Here is a 22,669-nt window from a genome sequence, read left to right on the forward strand (position 1 = left end):
GTGGTGTAGGTCACACTTGCAGCTTGGATTTGGCATTGATGTGGCTGTGGTACAGGCCAGTGGCTACAGCTCCGATTAGACCCCTAGCCTGGGAACTTCCATATGCTGTGGGTGCAGCCCTAAAAAGACAAACAAACCAACAAATAAATAAATAGCAGGGGTTATATATCGAGTACTCATTTAGGATAAAGAGGAACAGCTGATCTCCAGTCTTAGGTGTATGTAGACCTGTTTGGAGATTCCTGTATACCCCAGGAAGAATAGAGAAGTTAAAAAGTGCCTTCAAGTTGTGCTGATGATGTGATTAAAAGTAACACTATGTTTAGCTATGATGGAAAAAAGTTAAAATCATTATATAAAAAAATAAATAAAAAGAAAATAAAGTAATACTATGTTTCTGTTGCCGTGGGAGACTGACCTAAGAAAACAATTGTAGGGTTGATATTAGAGAATGTTTTGCCTATGTTCTCTTCTATGAGTTTTATGGTATCCTGTCTTATGTTTAAGTCTTTAAGCCATTTTGAGTTTATTTTTGTGCCTGGTGTGAGGGTGTGTTCTCATTTCACTGATTCACATGCAGCTGTCCAATTTTCCCAGCACCACTTGTGGAAGAGACTTTTTCCCATTTTATATTCTTGCCTCCTTTGTCAAAGATTAATTGATCATAGGTGTCTGGGTTTATTTCTGGGTTCTCTAGTCTGTTCCATTGGTCTGTATGTCTGTTTTTGTACCAGTACCACACTGTCTTGATTACTGTAGCTATGTAAGATTGTTTGAAGTATGGGAGAGTTATGCCTCCTGCTGGTTTTTTTCTTTTCTTTTCTTTTTTGCATATATTCAGACAAAACTTTCATTGAAAAAGACACATGTACCCCTATGTTTATTGCAGCAATATTCACAAAGCCAAGACATGGAAACAACCTAAATGTCCATCAACAGATGAACAGATTAAGAAAATGTGGTACATACACACAATGGAATACTATTCAGCCACAAATAAACAACAAAATAATGCCATTTGCAGCAACATGGATGGAACTAGAGATTCTCATACTAAGTGAAGTCAGTCAGAAAGAGAAAGACAAATGATATGATATTAACTTACATCTGGAATCTAATATATGGCGCAAACGAACCTTTCTACAGAAACGAAACAAACTCATGGGCATGGAGAATGGACTTGTGGTTGCCAAGGGGGAAGGGGGAGGGGGAGTTTGGGGTTATTAAGATGCAAACTATTGCATTTGGAATGGATAAGCGAAGATATCCTGCTACATGGCACAGAGAGCTATATCTAGTCACTTGTGATGGAGCATGATGGGGGATAATGTGTACAGCAGAAATTGACATTATAAATCTACTATAATAAAAAATAAAAATCTTAAAAAAAGTAATACTATGGCCCTACACACATCAAAGTTATTTTACATCATAACATTTGTAGTGTAACATCAATACTACACTAATATCATATTGTTGGAAGACAATGACATGGCTGGAAAGACTGTTTATTGAGACCATTTGGAGTGAACATTGGTTAGAAATGTTATTTCTTATCAGAACATCCATTAAAACTGGAGGAAGTTATTGACTGCAGCGACTTGGTGTCTATAACCATTTCTGGGTTTTCAAGAACTTGTGGTGGTCTGGGAGGTGATGAAATTTGCAAGTTCAAGTGCATAAGGGATGTGGGCTCTGTGTCAGGGAGAGAGGTTCACCGGGAGATCTTCACTCTCAATGTGTGTAATCCAGCCTCACCACCAACAAAGGAACAGCTGTCACTAGGCTAAGAGATGGTGCTCTGGGGTCTTGGGAAGATTTGTTTCCATTTCCAGGTAGAGATATTTGCTTAGTTTAACTCACCACAAGATCAGGTGCTTGCCCCACTTTGCAATAATTTGGTCTTTGGCAAAGCAAGTATGCTGGCCTTAAAAGCCTTGAAAAAGTCCAGTTTAAACATACAATTTCTTGCCCATTCCCTGTGGTATTTGAATATAAATAAAACATCTGGTGCGATGTGAACAAATTCTGAAAGGAGGACAATTTAAACCCAAACTGCCTTTTATTTAATTGGTAATATGTTTGAGTAAAAGTGTTCTATTCAAATAAAGGGAGGAAAAAGATAATAACTTTAATTTTATACCACTTTGATTTTTAAGAACTTCAAGTACTTTCTTAAATATTTCTCATTGATTTCACCTTTCAATATTTATAGAATGGTGTTTCTAGGACATCATATGCTGGATATCAGTTTTTACTTCTGCACATACTCATGGAAAACTGCAATTTCATTCAAAGATTCATATTAATTCACCTAAAAATACCAGAGCTTATATATAAAACATTGAATTCACTCACAATTGCTCTAAAAGGGAATTTAGTGTTTTGATGCTGTTTTGGACCAAAGAGGTACTACTTTAAGGTAATCAAAATTACCTTAAAGTTTGTCCATGGACCACTTTGGACCTAGACTTGTATACAGTCCTCCCAACACTGTTCAGGCCAGGCAGACTACAGTGGAGTATAAGGATAGGACTTCTCAAATTCAGAAATTCCTTCTGTAGCATCACCTCCAAAAAACTCTAAGATGTTCCCAAATACTGGGGGGCACTTGTGCATGCCCCTGCTCTAGACAAGAGAGCACACTGTAAGTATTTTGTTAGTCATGCTGAGGAAGGCAGCATGTGTAGTGAGGAAAGCGCAGGTGGTGGAAACTTACAGACTAGGGTTAAAATTCAAGTCTTTATCAGCTGCATGATCTTTGGCAAGTCATACCTCCTGAATGCTCAGTTTATTTATTGATAAAATGTCACTGATACCACTTTGCTTATACAGCTTTTGTATGAATTAAGTAGATGTGAGTTGTCTTGCATAGTGTATGGTCCAGCGTAGGCATAAATAAAAGTTGATTCCCTTCACTACCTATTCACTTTGTTTCCACTCCTCTATTCCACATTACCTGATAACTGACTATTCTCAGAATCTAGAATGGGTAGGTACCATTAAATGCTTTTTGAGTAGAAAAGTAAACAAGTTACTGTCTGGATAGCATAGTGGTTAGATTTTAAAGCCAGACTGCTTGGTTTAGAATTGGAATGCCACTTGCTCAGCTGTGTGACTTGGGGAAAATTGCCCAACTTCTCAGACCCTCAGTTTCCTAGGCAGTAAAATCAGGAGAATAGCAACCTTACAAGGTAGCTGTGAGGATGGAGCGAGGCTGTGCCCATCACATACTAAGGGCTCCTTGACTCTTAACTGTTCCTCTTCTTATAATCATTTTTATATTATGTAGAATGCAATTACCAGATCTATTGGACTCTACTGTGTAAAGCTGAGCTGAGGACAAAACACAAATTATATTTTCTTGCCAGGAGTATCCTTTAAAATATTTTCAAGAGCTAAGTTACAAACCCAAGATGTATAATAGCATTAGTGTCAGCGTTAGAGATGAAATTTAGGATCAAAGCGAGGATGGTTAGGTGTGTTTTTCCCACTGTATATTTAATAATTATTTATTAAGCCTTCTCTATTGAAATTAGGACAAGGCCAAGGCAAGAGGAATACCACTTTAGAGTGTTTGAGAATCTAAAACAACGTGCATTTCACATAATTCTGTCTTGTTCTACTTGATGTGTAAAAAGGAGATCTTGCTTTATTTTCCACATTATGTCTATTGCTGACTCAGGGCACAAAGAAGAAAAAATTGTGTAATTTGAGTTGAGAGAAATCATTTTTGCAGTTGTTCTTTAAAAAAAGAAAAAAAACCTCACATAATGAGCCAAAACTTGCCTAGAGATCTGTGTGCTTTGCTTCCATTGACGTCACTTGGAGGTTGTGTGGGCAGAAATTGGCTGACTTCCTCCACTGTGTCTTTGAAAACTGAACATATTGGAAAAAAATGCACCCTTTTAATCTCAAACTACAGTGAGGAGAATCATAAGCAATTTTCCTATTTACATCTAAACAAACACCTATAAAGCTCTGAGAGGCACATTCATAGGATAAACCCTCTCAGTGTCCAGTAAAGGAAGTAGTGTCTTATCTAAAAAGCGAATTGTAGGGTTTTACAGCCAAAGCTTCCCTAGAGATGAGCTTGTTCAAGTTCTCCATTTTTCAGATATGGAAACTGAAACTCAGAAAGATTCAGAAACATTCTCAAGGTCAGAAAGGGCCCAAGGCAGGATTAGAACCCAGGTATTTTGCTTTCTAGTTCTTTGTGGTTTAGGACAACTGGGCATATAATAATCAATGTTTCTCCACACTTATCTCTCTATATAAATCGCAAGCCCTGAAGTGACTGTCCTTGGAAACTAGGGGATTTGTGTATTGCAAACATTACCAATTGCTGAAATACAACTGAGCATGATCCATGGGAGACGATGCTGCATATCAATATGGAGTCTGAGCCTTCCATGTGTCCTACTTCCAAGGCTCAGAAAGGCTGCCTTGTGGGGACAGGAAGAAGGCACCAGCCCCAATTTCAGCTCAGCTCTCCCTACCAAGTTTAGGTTTATTCCCGCAACGTTCTGGTCTCTACTCATTCAAGCATTCACCGAAAAATATTTATTAAACATCTACTATGAGCCTGGCTGTGAACTTCCAGTAAATGTAAACATATTCAAATTCAAAGTTTAAAGAATCGCTTAACAGAGATGTGTAATTCCTATTTCTCCCATCAAATAAAGACCCCATATAAACCAGTCAATTTCATTAATCATTCACCTCACATACACAGGAGAATATATAGATTTGCTTTGCTCCTGATTATTACCTACTCTTTAACTGTTAGGGAGCATCAACACTGGAATAACTGTGAGAAGGCCCAATGTCAATCAAATATTCTATCAATTGGAACACTGAGTATGGAAGGCTACTCTATATGTGAAGACTTGGAAAAAATTATAGAGTAAGGAAATTATCTAAATATACATAGGAAAAAATAATTATTGTTACAGCTAAGAAATATTTAAGAATTTGGCTCCTAAAACAGGCAGCTAGTAGACATGACTGTCATGAAACAGGAGGAGAAAGACAAGGAGATACAGAAAAGGCAAAAAAAATAAAAAATGAGGATGAAAACCAAAGACAACAAGCTAAATTAAAGATAACTGGGTGAGGGACTTCTGGGTGTGGCCCAGCAGTAACGAACCCAACTAGTGTTCATGAGGATGTGCACTGGGTTTTATTCCTGGCAATCTCAGGGGGTTAAGGATCCAGTGTTGCTGTGAGCTGTGGTGTAGGTTACAGACACTGCTCAGATCCCGAGTTGCTGTGGCTGTGACTGGGGTGGCAGCTGTAGCTCCAATTCGACCCCTAGCCTGGGAACTTCCATATGCTGTAGGTGTGGCCCTAAATAAAACAAAATAAAATAAAAAGGAATTCATTTTAAAAAAAGGATAACTGAGTGAAATAGGGTAGAAACAAAAGAAAACTATAAGTACAACAGAAATACCTGAAGTCTCATTAGGAAGAATAAAGATCAGAATTAATATGGTGGAAAGTTAAATTAGAGACAGGATAAACAGGAAACTCTATAAGAATGTAGCTAAAAACAGAGAGACAGACAGAGAGAGTTGAAAACAATTATGGGAAATGATAGCTGTAGAGGACAGTATATTAAAAATTCAACCTAAAATTGTTTCTAAAAGAACAACTGCTGTTCCTAAAGAAGAAATAAAATGGAGTAATAAAGACAATAAAGCTGAAGAAATATTTGTTGTGCTAAAAAGATCAATATACTCATATTAAACATGCTCGTTATGCTCTAAGAAGTTAAGTTAAAAAAATATGAATGAAAAGTGTTCATGCTAACAAACTACCCGGCCAGGGTTTTCCCATTATTAAAAGATAAAGAAATTAAAAACAAACAAACAAACAGGAGATAAGAGGGGAAAGTTAGTTACACAGGAACTCTCTTAGACAGGTTGCAGACATGAAATTCTTAAAGTCAAATAGAAAACAGAATTGTAGGTTTAAAATTGTATTAACAAAGAATTGTATACAACAAGTCATGTAAGGAAATTACTAAGAATTTTGAGATGAAATGAATGTTAATAAAGAATCACAGACCCAGATAGCAGTCATCCATGGACATATGTGAAAAACAACAAAAGAATTTTGTACTATGTAAAATGGTTTTAAAAATATCCCACCCATGTTTATTTCTTTTGAAGTTTGCAAAAGGCCTTTATTGCAAATGAAAAGGTGAGGAATCAAGGACTACTAAAAACAAAATTAAGAGTCCCAAAATGAATAGTTATACCTTTGTTTTTATTTCATAGGAATATTCTTATTTCATAAATAAGAATTACTATTCATAATATAGAAAGAGCTTTTATACATTAATGAAAAAATATGCCAGCAGAAAATAGGCAAAGAATTTAAACAGGCAATAGGGACAAAACACATACAATTTTTTTAATGGAAGTTCCTGGGCCAGGGATTGAATACAAGCCACAGCTGTGACCTACGCTGCAGCTGCCACAACAATGGATCCTTTAACCCACTGCTCTGGGCAGGGGAATCAAACCCATGCCTCTGCAGCCACCTTAGCTGCTGCAGTCAGAATCTTAACCCACTGTATGACAGCAGGAATTACAAAAACACATACAATTTTTTTTTTTTTTTGCTTTTTACGGCTGCACGTGCAGCATATAGAGGTTCCCAGGCTAGAGATTGAATCCCTGGCTAGGGATTGAATCTGAGCTTCGGCTGCCGGTGCCATACCCACAGCAATGCTGGATCCGGGCTGTATCTGAGACCTATGCCACAACTCATGGCAACACCAGATCCTTAAACCACCAAGTGAGGCCAGGGATCAAACCTGCATCCTCAGGGATACCAGTAGGATTCATAACCCATTGAGCCACAACGGGAATCCAAAACATAAAATTTTAATAAGCCATTTTAGAATATATTAACTTTAGCAACTATACCAAGTATATAAAAGCAAAACTAATAAAAGAAGAACTACTAAATATTAGTTTTTAACTTATGCAATTACAAGATAGACTTCAACTGCAAGATAGTTTATATATATGTGATATCGGCAAGGATGAAGGAAAAATGGGACTCTAATTTATTAAATTGCAGAACGCTTCTGAAACATAATTTGGCAGTATGTGTCAAAAATCTTGAAAATGTTTGCCATCAGAATTTTCCTCCTAGGATTTTTTCCCTAGGAAATAATAATTTATTCCAGAATGTAACTATAATAATATTAATCCTCAGGTTTTCTTTTACAATGGAACGTAAACAACTTAAATGTCTTAATAACAGGAGATTAATTAAACAAATGTTGTACACAAATTTCTGGCCATGAAATTTGTAGGATTTTTTTTTTCTTTTTTTTGCTATTTCTTGGGCCGCTCCCATGGCATATGGAGGTTCCCAGGCTAGGGGTCTAATCGGAGCTGTAGCCACCGGCCTACACCAGAGCCACAGCAATGTGGGATCCGAGCCGCTTCTGCAACCTACACCACAGCTCACAGCAACGCCGGATCGTTAACCCACTGAGCAAGGGCAGGGACCGAACCCGCAACCTCATGGTTCCTAGTCGGATTCGTTAACCACTGCGCCACGACGGGAACTCCGAATTTGTAGGAATTCTTAATCAAAACAAATGGCTGAGTTTTTTCCTTTTTTAAAAATAATAAAGTATGATCTCATTTTTGTGAAAATGTTATTAATTCTCTCACTGAAATGGCCAAAATTCATCTATGCTTTATGGATGGTAAAACTGTGGGAGATATTAATTATATGCTATGTGCTGATTAATTTCTAAGTATTCTATAATTATATAAAACTGCCTTCTTTAAGACCAGGAAAATAGCATTTTAAATAAATACTCTTATCACCGGAGCACCTGATGATAGGTCACTATTGTCATATTTTGTAACCTTATCTATTTTCCAAACTTTTCATGGTTACTTTTGTAAGCAGAAAAATAAAGCTTGTGTTTTTTCAAAAGAGTATAGTTAGGGGACAAAATATACATTTACTAATTTATCAAACAATTACTGAAGCATGTGATAAGTTTCTGCTGGAGTTTATACATTTATTAGCAAGCAATGAAAAGTACAAACTACAAGTTTGAGTTTCCTATCCAATACCTATAGCTTTTTTCTTCCTTGTAAAATGAATGCCAGTTTTCATATGGATAGCAATGTGTCCTGCCACCATAGGACAGATACGCTTTTCAAAAAGACTATTGTTTTATTTATTTTTTAAATTTTATTTATTTATTTTTGCCTTTTAGGGCCACACCCCCCGGCATATGGAGTTGCCATGCTAGGTGTTGAATTGGAGCTGCAGCTGCCAGCCTATATCACAGCCAGAGCAACATGAGATCTGAGCCATATCTGCAACCTATACTACAGCTCATGGCAACGCCCGATCCTTAACTCACTGAGAAAGCCCAGGGATCGAACCTGTGGCCTGATGGATACCAGTCGGTTTTGTTAACCACTGAACAACAATGGGAACTCCTATTGTTTTATTTTTTATTATGGTAACATTGGTTTATAGTATTATATGTTTCATGTGTACAACAAACACAACTTCTGGAGGACATATGCTTTTAACAGCCTTCCAGCAAGAAGTGACCATTTGCCATAGTTCTAATGAGGAGTATGCAGAGGGCTTTGCTTTTCCTGATATAAGCGGCAAACACAGATTTTAAAGTGTCCCTCCCTTCCTCATGCCTTAAAACTAGATGTGATGTCTGGTACAGCAGCAGCAATCCTGCAACCATGATAGGTGAGAAGCTTAGGGAAAAGACCAAGAGACTTGCAGAGATGCTGGCCCCAACACAACTCAGCTATTGAGTCAAGGTTGGCAGCCACTTCAGACTTTCGTGAGAGGAATAAACTCTTATATGTTTAAACCACTCTGAGACAGGTTTTCTATTGTCTGTAGGCAAATGAATACTGATAAGCTACGGTACTGAATAGTTTCTGATTTTGTTTTAGTTGCTAGGAAGCATTGCTAAATCAAGTGCCCAAACTGAAGCAAGTAGTTCAAGTGTAACTTTTCTCTTCCCTTTATGTTGTCTCAGTCCAATGTTTATCCTTAATTGCCTAGCTTTATATTGCTTAATTGTGTTAAAGTCTCAAATCCTTTAGCAAGTTGGTGAGATCCACATATTAAATAAATGTGCACTTTTCTTTGTTGTCATCTGTCCTCACTGCCTCTCTCCTCTGCAGAGTTCATGCTTATGGGTGTATTCAGCACTGACTTGAAAACAGGGTCATTCATTCTGTTGCCTTTAGCAGGCAGGGGCCTTTGAAAGGGAACAATATAAAGTGGAAGACACTGTTCCTTTTCTTACAAGAAGTGAACCATGTTGGGAAGATTAAAACTCACACTTTTATTCTCTGTATCTTTATCTCCTTCTTTCTTACACACACCCAATGGGAAAGTACTTCTAAAGTTGCAAATAAGTTGCATTCAACAAATACTCTCAACCTGTGCCAAGCATTGTACTGATTTTGGAAATAATAAGGTAAGAAAGACCGTCCTACTTTCCAAGGTTTATTGCATAGGTGGGAATACACCTAAAAATGATCACTGTTACAGCACACTATTGTGAGTGCTATGGTGGGGATGGGTATAGGTTGCTGTATGAGGGGGTACTGGGAAGTCTTTCATAAGATACACTGGGGATAGTATTTCAAGCAGAAGAAAAAGCAAGAATGCACACCAAAGAGGAGGGAATTGGTGGATTACAAGTATTAACTGCTGCTGTAGCATTAAGTGGAAGGCAGGGTTGGACAGAGATGGAGCTGGAATGCAGGAAGCAGCAGAATTATGGGGAGCTATGGGAATTATGGGAAATATGATGAGGAACTGTTGAATGACTTGAGGTCTGGGGCAATGAGCCTTGATTTTGGAGCCAGACATATTTCAGCTCAATTCCCAGCTATATTACCATTTTGCATTCTTAGGCAAATTCTTTCATCTCTCCATTCATGGCTCCTTTTCTTCCTCTATAAAATGATGATAACAATATATACTTTATAGCAGAAATGATCATAGCAGATAAATTTTAAGGACTGTAGTAGATATATACGTAAAGCATCTAGCACATTATCAGACATAGAGTAGATACTCCATCAATGGTAACAGTGATTATGACTGAAGGTTTTAAAGCATAAGTTGACTTGATCAGAATGGGAACAGGTGAACAATAAAGAAGCTGGGGCTGTGAATGCAAGTGCTAAAGTCACAAGGCCTAAGAAAGTACCTACAATGGCATTGGTTGGGCCAATTGCTAGGGATCAGTGGCTTAGAGAAGTTATCTTGGGACCCAAGGGATATTTTTCTGGCAGTGACCCAGATGACTGAGTCAACCTATTCTGTATGAACAGTTCTTGTCAATTAAGTCTCATATACATTTACTCTTCCTCTGGCTTAAATCCACTGCAACCATGAATTCACTGATGCAAGAAGGAGCTGCCCTCTCCCTAATTGCTCACATATGACATAATATTGCAAGAATTTGCCCAATTCTTGGCACATTCTAGATCTAACCTCTCTAGCTATTTCCCTCTATTTATTCAACAAAATTCTCATACGTGGCACTGTTTTAAATCCAGTCTCAAAAAAATATATATCAGATGCTGAGAAAGATGAATGGAAAAGGATGAGCCATTCTCAAGATGTCTTTTTGCAGGAAATAAGAACAGAGGTACTGCTGAACAGGAGGAACGCTTGGAACAGATATGGAAGGTGACAGAGCACAGGCCAGTAGAAGAGTCAAGGAGAAGTATGAAGACAAGGTTATGTCTTTTCTGCCAAAATCACCCTTGTATTCTTTCCACTTTCTGCTTTCTTCCCTTGGCCCCTCCAACAACACTAAAGCTAATGACTTAGCAAGCCCTTGTCATATGTGACAGAAGCCTTTATTTACAAGTAGAAAGCCCTGCCTGGTACTAATGCATTAAGTGTTTTCATGAGGCCTTATTTCCATTTCCAGGCTACAAGGAGTATACCTTTAAGTCAATATTCCCAAACTGTTCTTGCTCATGAAACCTACAACCACACTTAATTATGATCTTTGTGAAAGCTCTTGCTGGCACGCTGGAACTGAACTTCAGGAACATTGGAAAAAGGACTTCTTTCTGGGTTAAAAATGGGCATGCCAGTAAGTAAGGCAGAAAGAGAAAGACAAATACCGTATGATATCACTTATGTGTGGAATCTAAAATATGGCACAAATGAACCTGTTTACAAAACAGAAACAGACTCACAGACCTAGAGAACAGACTTGTGGTTGCCAAAGGGGAGGGGGAGGGAATGGGATGGACAGGGAGTTTGGGGTTAGCAGATGCAAACTATCACATTTAGAATGGATAAGCAATGAGGTCCTACCATATAACACAGGGAATTAGATCCAATCTCTTGTTAGAATACGATAGAAGATGATATGAGAAAAAGAATATATATACGTGTGACTGAGTCACTTTGCTGTACAGCAGAAATTGGCACAACGGTGTAAATCAACTATACTTAAAGAAAAAGAAAAGAATGGGTATGCTAGTGTAACTGAGTGATCCACAGGTCAATGTTGGTAGCCATCAGAGAGAAGTCATGAGACAATGGGTCTCTTTCTGGTCTGCAGACAGATCTTTCTCTCCCTGATCTAGTTATCAAGGCACCTCACGTTTGAAAGCAACTTCATCTGGTGTGGTAGAAGTAATCTGAGTCTGTTTCCCAGTGCTATTGACTCTGGACATGAAATCCTTAGCTTTTACTACTCACTATTATAATTCATAGATTTCTTTCTGTCTGTCTTTTTTTTTTTTTTTTTTTGCTTTTTAGGGCCGCTCCTGCGGCATATGGAAGTTCCCAGGCCAGGGGTCAAATTGGAGCCACAGCTGCCGGCCTATGCCACAGCCACAGCATTGCTACATCTGAGCTGCATCTGTGACCTACACCACAGCTCACAGCAACACCAGATCCTTAACCCACTGCGTGGGGCCAGGTATCAAACCCGCATCCTCATGGATACCAGTCAGACTCGTTTCCACTGAGCCACGACAGGAACTCCTATTAATAGATTTACAATCATTTATTGGTTTCTTTCTGGGTGATATAAACTTTTTATTGCACACGTGCCTTCCAAAAGCTGAGGGGCAACCTTCATGTTGTCAATTCAGAGCCTAAATCTCAAAAAAAGTTTACCTAATTCCTTTTTCTTTAATTACAACTCTCCTTACTGAACAAATAAGGATTTGTCTGCTTCATCTGATCTGACTGCATATCCACATTTTTAAGAATTCACTAATAAATTTTCATTATAATCTCATCTCAAATAAAAAAGCATTAAAGCAAATGATCTAATAGTTAAAGGTGAACTACAATACTTTTTCTGAGAAAATTTTCCTTAAAAAACTAAACATCAGGAGTTCCTGTCGTGGCTCAGTGGCTAACGAATCCAACTAGGAACCATGAGGTTTCCGGTTTGATCCCTGGCCTTGAGCTGTGGTGTAGGCTGCAGATGCGGCTCGGATCCCACGTTGCTGTGGCTCTGGCGTAGGCTGGTAGCTACAGCTCCAATTAGACCCCTAGCCTGGGAACCTCCATATGCCACAGGAGTGGCCCAAGAAATGACAAAAAGATGAAAAAACAAAACAAGTTAAAAAAAACTAAACATCAATTTTTAGTTTTGCAAGCTAGATTGTAATTTTTTTTCACGGAGTAGAAATTATGATCGAATCCACCTGGGTAAACATGTTCCCATATTCAGCAGGATCCATCTTGTACTGAGATGTCCAAATGTTTCATTTTCAACTTAAACTACATGTTTAAGATGTATGGTGCATTTCAACATAGCTGGGTGGAAAGTTAAACGTCTGCCACGCAACCTCTTTGGACGGGTTAATGATGCAGAGCTCACTGAAATCATGCAATTTGGTACATGCTCTTTGAATGGAGGGAAGATGGAAGCGGATCTCCTTCCATCTTTTGTTGGGGATCTCCTCTTTCCTTGTGTCTCCATTTGCCTCATGTTTCTCACTTAGAATAGAATTCTCTTGTTTCCCTGGAGTCCTCACCTCAAACCACCTTTCAAGGCAAATGGGAACAAGTTATAATTCCTATTATTGTGGCTTTGCTGAGAGCCTTAAAGTGTTTGACTTTACAATTCCTTGGAACTATCCATACTTAAACTCATCTGAAGCCAGAAGTCAAAGTATTTTTCAAGGTATTCATTCCATAGTTTGTAATATTTAAAATAGTGTAAATTAATGGTATAGATTAAAAAAATATAAAGTGCTATATTTGAAATAGAATCATAATATTAATAATATTATAGCTTATAATCATCATCATCATCATAAAAGTTTATAATATTTAACAAGTACCCCTCTCAAACTCTATTTGATGTAGAGATAATACATACAGGTATGGTCAATGTCTTGATCTATAAGCATTTTAAAGTATCAAGGTCAGTATGGGCATGAAATTTTTGCCATTGGTTTTGTTACTGTATTTCAACAATTTTCATAATGGGCATTATCTTAACAGCTCCTTCAATTAATTTTTGGAAGTAGGTGGGATATAAATTATGCATGAATATATAAATGGATCAGGTTTTTAACTAGAATAAATGCCTTTGGTGACAGTTTAAAAGAGCCACTTTAAATCAGCTTATAACATCTATTTTTAAAAGACTTCAAAATTTGAAGTTAAATGTTCTCTTTTTACTTCAGTGACAATGGTGTAATTATTCTTGGGATTAAGAACATATTGTCATTATTAATTTCTGGATAACAGATTATCAAGTCAAAGATTCTAAAACTGCATACCTTCAATGTGCTTGTCATAGCAGGAGACACAGGATGAATAAAAATGACTCCTATTTCTACAGGTGTTTACAGTTTGGTAGAAAGACTAATAGAGGACAGAACAAGGTAAGTGTAGCAGTGAGCTACAGAATCAATGTATGTGGGTCCAAAGAGAGGCAAGATCATAGGCAGAGGGAGAATAGGAAAGGCTTTATGGACCTAAGTCCAGTAATAAAGATGAAAACAAAACACATTCTGCTTATACATCTTCAACTTGGTCATTGCAAATACACTGTACCTAAAGCATAAGTGTTTTTAAAATAAAGATACTGGAGTTCCCATTGTGGCGCAGCAGAAACGAATCTGACTAGGAACATGAGGTTTTGGGTTCGATCCATGGCCTTTCTCAGTGGGTTAAGGAGCCGGCATTGCCGTGAGCTGTGGTGTAGGTCACAGACATGGCTCAGATCCCGCATTGCTGTGGCTGTGGCACAGGCTGGTAGCTGCAGCTCCAATTCAACCCCAAGCCTGGGAACCTCCATATGCCGCAGGAGCAGCCCTAAAAAGCAAAAACAAAAATAAAATAAAATAAAGATATTAAGAAATAGTCTCAATATCTTATTGTAATCATATGAAGTTAACTAGCTGAGTACTTCAATTCATATCTTCTATATATGAGTTTGGATGATGGCCTAAAATAACAATCCATATTTGATCAATTTTATCATTCCTGGTTATTTTCAGTTGTCAGTGAGTGGTATCTGAATAACACGGCAAAGTTGGGCTATTACGGTACCTTACCCAAAGCTAGGCTAGTGTTGCCTGCAGTAATTATTTAATGACTAGAACAGCTTTTATTTCCTTTCATGTATTTCACTAGAACATATAACATTGTATCTTCTAACAGAATTAGATTTATAGGATCTTAGAAGTTGTATGATTCAAATAGTTTTTGATGCATATGTTATAAAAATAAATTGTTGGAGTTCCTGTCGTGGCGCAGTGGTTAACAAATCTGACTGGGAACCATGGGGTTGCGGGTTCGGTCCCTGGCCTTTCTCAGTGGGTTAAAGAATCCGGCGTTGACGTGAGCTGTGGTGTAGGTCGAAGACGCAACTCAGATCCCAAGTAGCTGTGGCTGTGGTGTAGGCCGGTAGCTACAGCTCTGATTAGACCCCTAGCCTGGAAACTTCCATGTGCCGCGGGAGCGGCCCTAGAAAAGGCAAAAGGACAAAAAAAAAAAATTGCTATACTAGTTCTTGAGGTGAGATTGATTAATAATGCTATTTGGGAAGGTATTTGAAGTAATAGCATCAAATGTATCTGCTTTGTTTTTGTAGCTTCAGGTTAGTTGTTTGATTCCCAAGTTTCCAAAAGGAGGTACAATTGAGCTCTTCTCACCAAGTCTGAGAAACCAAAGATATATTTTACAAAAGCCTCAAAAATGAGACCATGAATACAAAGTAATACGGTTGATTTGTACAAATACAATTCAGAACCCCTTAAACTTCTAATTGTCAAAACTCAGTATGTTCAGTCAAACTTTTGAGAACCCACTAGATATATAATGAACAATAACAACATAAAAGAAAAAAATTCAAATCCATATGTAGATAATTAAATTCCTAGTATTCATTTTTAAAATTGAGTTTCTTGGGCACCAACCACAAATCACATGCTCTTCTAGCTGGGGTACAGGGGAGGGCAGGAGAAATTACAATAGTGAACAAAACTAGCTCACACTCTTCCTGTTTGGAACTCACAATCTAGCTGGGCTAATCATAGCAGAAGTCACAAGGTAAATATGGCAGGCTCCTTTCAAAAGAGTTTGTGATCTAGTGGAGAAGATGGCATATATACACCTACAATATAGAAAATGCTTTCTTTTCTTATCAGGGATTATCATAAAAATCTCTTGGGGGAAATTATTTAAAATTCATCTGCCTGAGTTTCATTCCAGATCTAAGTGAATGAAAATGATGAGCAGTGGAATCCTGGAACAAACATTTTGAAAAGCTCTTTCCAGATGATTCTGGCCTGGACCTCTGGTTAAGAATTAGTCTAGAAGTCCTTTGAATCCCTTGTCTCAGCCTTGCTCTGACTTCGTTACAATGCATTCGTAACGTTACAATGCTCAGAAGGTTGCCTTGTTTTCCCCAGAATTAGTGAGACATGCACATGGAATTTGTAACCCATGGGAAGAAAAGGTAAAACTAACTGGCCATTTCAATGTCTGGCACATACATTCTTCCTTTGGTTCTAATGATCTATAACTTTATGTGCACTCATTTTCACAAAGATTTGCATTTTAATGAGTTTCATTCTTTCAGATTTTCTTTATCCTTCATTTAAAAAAATGAGTCTTTGGAGTCTCATGTTGAAATTATAACCATTGCTTTCGCTTTGAAATCTAGTTTTCCTAACTCAGTACATTATATTTAAGTTAATCAGAAAGATCAGGAATATCTCTGCTCTTTGGCTTGGGCTGGGAGAAAATACATTGCATCTGCAAATGCAGCATTATCTGTGGAATGTGTCCTGGTAAAGCCAAAGCACAGGGTACTCTGGGAAGATATACATCCCAAATCTATTGGCAGTCAAAATGCTCTGAATCAGGAGCCTTTCTGACATGTGGCTTATGATTGCAGAAAAGATAATATGAGGACCTTTAATGACAATATGTATATAAACTCTCCAACTTTTAGTAGTTTCTTGAAGATCATGTTGCTCATGAGTAGAGCAGGGGCGCACAAAATAGCACAGTACGAAGTTGCACAGAGCCATTTTCACGTTAGCAATTTGCTTTTCTCCTCCCTGGATCTTAAAAAGTGCATATTTTGCTTTCCTAGACTTAGTACAACTTGTCTCACACCAACAAAGAGGAGGCTGTAGTTGCTGCCTCATTTGGTCCTTCTCCACATTCTCCTCCTTCTACTTATTTCTGTGGATCCATGGCAATCTTAGGGAAGATGGTGCTGATTCCTTGGAGAGTGTATGGTGCAGACTTAAAAACTCCAGGTACGCTGATTGCTGTGCTGGTTACAGTGGAATCAAGCGGCACCTTTGAAGCTGTGCACATTTTCTTGCTTCTGTTTTATCTCTAGGAGGACAAATCCTGCTCAACATGAATCATTTACATTCACCAGTGTAAAACAAATCAATAGCAGGGCTCTGATCTGCTACTTTGGCCTGATTGAATGCATAAAAGATCTCCACTCCAAACACCACAGGGAATGCCTAGAACCTGTTAAATCAACCTACTATGTTAATAAATCAGAGAGTAAAGAACAGTTTTTATCAGGAAACCCTTGACTTATCCACCACATCCCAACATTATTCTTCCTCAGAAGTCTCTCATACTAGAACTTTTTTTTTTGAAAATGTCATAATTTTATCAGAACAAGTCTGTAAATTAGTGTGAATCATGTAATACAGAGTAAAAAAAAGAACAGAACTGGTCCCCATGTCTCTGACCTATTCATGCTGTGAGGCTGGTGTTGAGATCTTCCAGCTGGAGCAAGCTGAATGGGATGGGCTGAGCCAGCATCCCCCCAGGTGAGGCTGGCAATGGTTCAGCAAGAACCTGAATGGGTGGAGCCCCAAACTCTTAATGGAGGCATGGGGCATCCATTGGTGGATCATATAATCCAAACCTCGGGACTTTTCTAGAATGAGCCAGTTCCTGAGGAGAACTTAAAGATGTTCTTGGAATCCGCAAATTGGTATGACCTTGGAAGAGTGAACTGCTGAGTGAAGAGGTTTCATTTATAGTCTCAGGCAAACTCCAAAAAGAAAGTTCTGTTCCAAACAAGTTAGGCTCAAAAACAAGTAGAATGTCCTGGTGTGCAATGGCTGCAAAAAGCAGCCTTTGTGGTAGTGCATGCAGCCTGTTGCCTGTATAGGTTGCCCTAAGGGACCTTGGAGACAGCTCTTTTCAGTGGACATTCATGACTGGCATTCTGTCCCCAATCCAGGTTCCAGACAGGTATGTGTGATGCCTTTGGAAAGCCCCAGGGCACGGTGGCCAGGGTGCACATTTGCCAAGTCATAACGTCCATCTGCTCCAAGCTGCAGAACAAGGAGCATGTGATTGAGGCACTGCGTAGGGCCAAGTTCAAGTTCCCTGGCCGCCAGAAGATCCACATCTCTAAGAAGTGGGGATTTACTAAGTTCAACGCAGATGAATTTGAAAACATGGTGGCAGAAAAGCGGCTTATCCCAGATGGCTGTGGGGTCCAATACATCCCTAATCGCAGCCCTCTGGACAAATGGTGGGCCCTGCACTCATGAGAGCCTTGGTGGCATTGTCCCTTCCTTAAGGCTCACCAATAAATCCTACTTTCCTGTCAAAAAACAAAAACAAAAACAAGTAGAATGTATTGTTTCCAAGGAAGATTAGAAACAAATAGTAAAATTAAGTGGGGTGGAAGAAAGGCTTGGAATACAGTGGCTTCTTCACTGTAATTTAGTCAGGAAAGAGTACCATCTCTCTTTTTTTTTTTTTTTTTTTTGTCTTTTTAGGGCTGCACCAGTGGCATGGCATATGGAAGTTCCCAGGCTAGGGGTCCAATTGGAGCTACAGCTGCCGGCCTACACCACAGCCACAGTAACGCCAGATCCGAGCCGTGTCTGCAACTTACACCACAGCTCATGGCAACGCCGGATCCTTAACCCACTGAGCAAGGCCAGGAATGGAACCTGCGTCCTCATGGATACTAGTCGGGTTCATTACCACTGAGCCATGATGAGAACTCCCCCATCTGATTTTCTTAAAGCTTTACTGAAGTATAATTTATGTACTGAAATATATATAATATATATTCACATATAATTTAAATTTAGAATGAAATCTAAAGTTCTATGATTGTTAGTTTATTCAGCTGGGCAACCATCTCCACAATCCAGTTTTAGGACATTTCTATCATGCTCTAAATTTCTATTGTACAGCTTGCAGCGAGTCCCCACCCCCAGCTTCAGCAGTCACTCATCACTCATCTGCTCTGTCTCTATTCATTTGCCTACTAAAAGACATTTTATATAAATTAGATCATGCAGTATGTGGTCTTCTGTCTGGTTTATTTCACTTAGCATAATGCTTTGGAGGTTATCCAATTAATGAATAGTACTCTGTTGTCTGGATATCCCACATTTTGTTTATCTATTCATCAATTAATAAACATTTGATTGTTTCTAGTTATTGGCTACTGTGGATAAAACTTATGTGAACATCCACATACAAATCTTTGTGTGGACATACGTTTGAATTTTTTTGTGTGGATAACAATGAGTGGAATTGCTAGGCCCTATGGTAGGCAAGTATGATTTATCTCTTTAAGAAACTGTCAAACTGGGAGTTCTTGTTGTGGTGCAGCAGAAATGAATCGGACTAGTATTCCATGAGGATGCAGGTTCAATCCCTGGCCTCACTCAATGGGTTAAGGATCCAGGGTTTCTGTGAGCTGTGAGCTGTGCTGTAGGTTGCAGATGCGGCTCAGACCTCGCGTTGCTGTGGTTGTGGTGTAGGTTGGCAGCTGTAGCTCTGATTGACCCCTAGCCTGGAAACTTCCATCTGCTGCGGGTGTGGCCTTAAAAGGCAAAAGGAAAAAGAAACTTTCAAACTGGTTTTCTAAAGTGGTTGTACCATTTTACATTTTTTTTGGAAATGTATGAGACTTCAGGTTTCCCTATATCTTCACCCATATATAGTATTGTCAGAATTTCGGAATGTAGCCGTCTCTGGTGAGTCTGTAATGGTATCTCATTGTGATTTTAATTTTCAGTTTGCCAATGACTAATGACGCTGAGCATCTTTTCATGTGCTTGTTAGCTATCTGTATATCTTGCAGTTTGGAGAGAGAATTTATTGATCTCTTCATGTCACTTTAGCCAGAAGTCCCATCCATTTTCCTGCTTCTTGAAATGTCCCCTCTCTTTGATTGCTGGGCACCCATTTCTCATCCTGTCACTCTGGCCACTTGTCATTCTTCTTTGTTCACACCTCTTCCTTCACTTTGAAAAGTTGGGGTTTCTCAGGGTTCAGTTTTTAAATTCTCTTCACTTCTTAATTTATTGTTTTCTCATTCATGTTATGTCCCTTCAAATGCCATAGCCATAAAGTTAATTTCAAATTTACATCTGTAACTTTGCCTCCTCTTCAGAGGTATCGTCAGTACAGTGCCTCCATGGAAACTTCACTTGGACAGCGCATAAAGATCTTAAATTCTGAAACGTGCTCCAAAAAGAACGGCACTCTTCCTTATGAGACCTCCTCATCCCCCTTCCTCTCCCCCCATTCCTTCTTTTCTTCCCTCCCCCTCATTCCTCTCTCCCTCCTTCCCTTTCTTTATGCCTCCACCTCCTCCTCATTCTCCTCTAGTATTCTGAATCAAAGTAAATGATACCATATGCTCAGCTGCTCTAGCCAGAAGCCTGAGAGTCAGTCTTGATACCTTTTTTTTTTTTTTGTCACATTCCACATTCACCAATTCCTGCTAATTCTACTTTTGAGGTATACATCAATCTGCCAATTATTTTTCACCTCCTCTTCCCCTATCCTAGCACAGTCATCATTTCCAAGGGAGACTGCAGAATCTCCCTATAAACTCACTGTCTACACACTAGTTAGAAAAGGAGGAGAGTGCCTGCTTTTACTCACTCTCTTAAAATCCTTTAATTGCCTCCCGTTTTTCTTACACTAAAATCTGGAAAACATGACTTAACCTAGAAGGCTATCACTCAAGTCTTGTCTAGAGCCACTTTAGAAGCCTCTCTCTTCTTTCTTTGGAAGTCCTTCTCCTCCTCTTCTGAAACGGGGTATGTACTGTTCCTTCTGTCACCAATGTCTCCCCAACTTGTTTCTGCTGACCAGCTCCTACACTTCTTTCACATCCCTGCTTAAATAAATGCCTTTTCATTGAAAAAGACTTCTTCATTTACCTTGTATTCATTTAAACACTCCAGTTATACATTTTCCTCTAAAATGCTTAACCCAATTGTAAGGAAATATTTTCATGATTATTGATATCATGCTTATTCCTCTGATTCTCAATTCCATGAAAACAAGAACTCTGTCTTTTCACCACTGTATCTCCTGAACCTAGCAGAAAAGCTAGCTGAAAATAGGTGCCAAGGAATATTGTTTGCTGAAATGAAGTTATAAGTGAATTAATGCATTTAAGTTCTCTTCAAGATGTATGAAGAATTGGAAAAATCATCTGGACTGTGTATTTTTAAAAAATTTACTTCTAAATTTCAGAAATCACACAACTTTAGATCTATTTATAGTATCTACATTTGTTTTCCTTAAGTGTATGTTCTTTGGGGTAGATCATGTTAATTATGCTTATATTCTGGGTACCCAGAATTACATGGAAACAGATTTACAAACACTGAAAAATAAAAACAAAGTTACCATACTTCACTGTTGACATATAGTTTTACTTTTTCGATCTATATTTCTAAATAACCCAGGACAGTGATATTAATTTTATACCTGTTATAATTATAAACGAAATATCAACAGCCTATTTTAAGGGTTTATTGGAATTCAGAGATGCTGGATAATTTTTCTGAGGTCACAAAGATGATCCCAGGAAGATAGATGCAAGCCCTTGGAAGCAAAAGAATATAATGGTTAGATACCTAGACTTTGTAGTTAGGTCTGATTCAAGTTTTGTTTTGTCATTTACTAATTATGTGACCTTGGGCAAATTACTTAGTCCCCCTAAGCCTTAGTATTTTTAATCTTTATAATGGGGTACGTTGGATCAAAGCTACCATAACAACTACATGAGATAATACAGGTGAAAGCACTCAGTACACTAATTGACATATAGTAAGAATTAAGTAAGGTTAATAGTATATAGATATAGAGAGATGACATTCCAAAAAGGGAAAAATGTAAGTAAATGCAAAGCTATATCCAGGGGATCCACAAGGATAGTGGAATAAAGAGTTGGAGAGTGATGGTTGATAAGTTGTCAAAAGATGTGTTGTGACCAGATTAAGGAGAACTGAACATCGGGCTGAAAGACTGAATTTGGTGTTAAAAACAATGAAAATCCATCGAGAAAGAAATATGTGAGGTTTTTTTAGTTTATAGGTTTAGGTTTAACTACAACAAGAAACTACTATAAGTTATCCTTATTCAGAGCAACTAACTGCACTTTTCCCAAATAAAAATATATTTTTATTATATCTATATAATTGAGAGGCTATAGATTAACATAACCAGTAAGCCTTTTCAAGAAAAGAAAGGACTTAATTAAAACATTCTTCATAAATAGTGGTTAATTACTAAGCAAAATCTTTTGCTTAACAACTTTGAAAGCAGAATATAGAATAAATATTTAAATAAATACCAACACCTAAGTGTATATTTAGTATATACTAAACAGACCCATTCATGTGTTCTTATTTTTCCTGGTCAGATAAGCGTTTAGGGAAGAATTCTTTTCTCTTAGGTCTATCCAATTAATGTGAAGAGAAATTATAAAATGCTCAAAAGCAAGACTTATTGTTGCATATAATGCTTTGCACAGTACAAATGCTCAGTAAATACATGCAAATATTTGTCAAGGGAAAGAAGATAGAAAGGAAGGAAAGAAGAGAAAAAAAAAGAAATACCCCTTACAATACTGTTGTTACTCTCCCACAGAGGCCTATTTGTCACAGATGCTGCTTTTCCAAATGGCTGTCTTTTATTTTCCTGAAAGTTTACAAACACTTAAAGAGAACTATTTATAAATGGAGATTGGCACTGATTTTCTGACAGGTTCAGGTAGGAAAAGTGATATTTCAAACACTGAGGCATAGAATGGACTGATAATGGAGAGACCAAAGCCTGGAAGATCATTAAAAAGGTATTACCATTATAGGTTCAG

The 22,669-nt window shown here is 38.1% G+C and overlaps 1 protein-coding gene and 1 non-coding gene across 2 annotated transcripts in view; one reads left to right on the forward strand and one right to left on the reverse strand.

Moving 5' to 3' along the window:
* Positions 1–22,669, reverse strand: part of PDE7B (phosphodiesterase 7B) — a 368,574-nt gene that overhangs the window by 310,007 nt on the left and 35,898 nt on the right. The gene's annotated exons all lie outside the window — the stretch shown is intronic.
* Positions 17,589–17,717, forward strand: LOC125121739 (small nucleolar RNA SNORA70). The gene has a single exon (XR_007133606.1). It is a non-coding gene; the product is annotated as a small nucleolar RNA SNORA70 (small nucleolar RNA).

Source organism: Phacochoerus africanus, chromosome 2 (assembly GCF_016906955.1).
Source record: "Phacochoerus africanus isolate WHEZ1 chromosome 2, ROS_Pafr_v1, whole genome shotgun sequence".
Taxonomy (NCBI): Eukaryota; Metazoa; Chordata; class Mammalia; order Artiodactyla; family Suidae; genus Phacochoerus; species Phacochoerus africanus.